The 1,542-nt window shown below is 51.3% G+C and overlaps 1 non-coding gene across 1 annotated transcript; it reads right to left on the bottom strand.

The window, feature by feature from the left end:
• Nucleotides 1-336: 336 nt before the first annotated feature.
• On the bottom strand, nucleotides 337-408 carry TRNAV-GAC. Its single transcript has one exon. It is a non-coding gene; the product is annotated as a tRNA-Val (tRNA).
• Between the last annotated feature and the right edge of the window lie 1,134 nt (nucleotides 409-1,542).

Here is a 1,542-nt window from a genome sequence, read left to right as displayed (position 1 = left end):
GAAACCGCGGGCCAAGGGTGGGCGTCTGAACGCGTTCCCAGTGGACGCTGTTCGTCTCCGCAGGTTGTGCAACAGCGCCCAACAGCGCATACGCACAAAGAGTGATTGCTAGTGCGATCGCGCGGCACAGCTTCTGTGCTGCACTGCAGGATACCTGTCTGATCGGCATTTCCCCCGAACCACGGGACCTCAATGTGTGCTCGGGCAGCCGCGCTTTAGTTTCCTCCGGGGCAATTAGCCCGCCTCCCCCCCGCGATATCCGGCCCTTAGACTGGCAGAGGCTCTCCAGGGTCTCAGGCAGAGGTTTTCACATCTCCTACTGCCAGATCTTTTAACTGGAGATACCAGGGATTGAACCTGGGACCTTCTGCATGTCAAGCAGATGCTCTACCACTGAGCCACAGCCCCTGCCGCAGCTTGCCCGGGTGGGTCTTGCCTTGCTCCAGTGTTGGCTTGAATGATGGGTAGGAGGATCCGAAAAGCAAGGGCTTTCCTCAGCTTCCTAAAAAACACTGCAGGAAGGCCTAGGCAGCAGAGTCAAAACAACTCCCCTTTCCTGTGCTCTGCACTCCTTGCACCCCTAGTGGCTACATCGAAACAATACAGTGCAGAACTGCATGAGGAAAACATGTAAATAGCTTCTCGGATTGCAGCACAATGCTGGCTTCAGCGGCCCTCCTGCCTATTTGGGCCTGGGGAATTTTGTTCCCCCAGGGCTCCCCCCCAGCAGCCGTGTTCCCCAGTCTATTCCACTTCATTCATAGTTTTGGGGCATGCTGTCATCAATGTGCTAGTGACACCCAGCTCTGTATTTCCTTATGCAGATCTCCCAGGGATGCAGTAAAGGCTTGAATGACTTCCTATATTCTGCAGTTAAATAGCAAAGAGTGAACAAATTGAAACTAAATCCTTATAAGGCAGAGATAAAGCTGACTGGGAAGGCAGAGATCTTGAAGGACGTTGTGCTCCCCACCTTCCATGGGGTTCAGCTGACCATAGTCCGGCTGGTCAAGGGCTCAGGGGTTATACCTAATCTAACATTACCACTGCAGAAACAAGGTAATGCAGGCGCAAAAATTGCTTTTTACCAACTAAACTGAGGCTTTCCTTGAGGGAAGATGAGAATGCTGGAGAACGAGGCAATCTTGTAAACCAGTGTTTTTGCCCTGTAATCATGTTCCCCGCTTAGTGTTTTTTTAAATTCCTCACCACACACATTAAATGCCTCTTAAGTTCTGCAGTGCAGAGACACATTAAATGTCTCTTAAGTTCTGCAGTGCAGACTCAGTTATGAGTTTCAATAAGACGTTCCTGCCCGTACAGACCTTAGTGATCCTAGACCCAGAGCAAAACGGAGCAAGGAAATCAACCTGCCTCCACACTTCGGTTTGCTTCAGTGGAGTGCAGCCCTGGCACCCCTCCACTAGAGCACCTTAGATATGCATTTGCGTCTCATCCAGCCCAAAATAGAGCGACAAGCCCTGTGCGCACGTGCAACGTTCCTCTTTCCCCGTCATTGCTACAGGTGATAAATGCTATGCT

Source organism: Gekko japonicus, unplaced genomic scaffold (genome assembly GCF_001447785.1).
Source record: "Gekko japonicus isolate JY-2015 unplaced genomic scaffold, Gekko_japonicus_V1.1 scaffold17912, whole genome shotgun sequence".
Taxonomy (NCBI): Eukaryota; Metazoa; Chordata; class Lepidosauria; order Squamata; family Gekkonidae; genus Gekko; species Gekko japonicus.
This window is presented reverse-complemented; position numbering and strand designations above follow the sequence as displayed.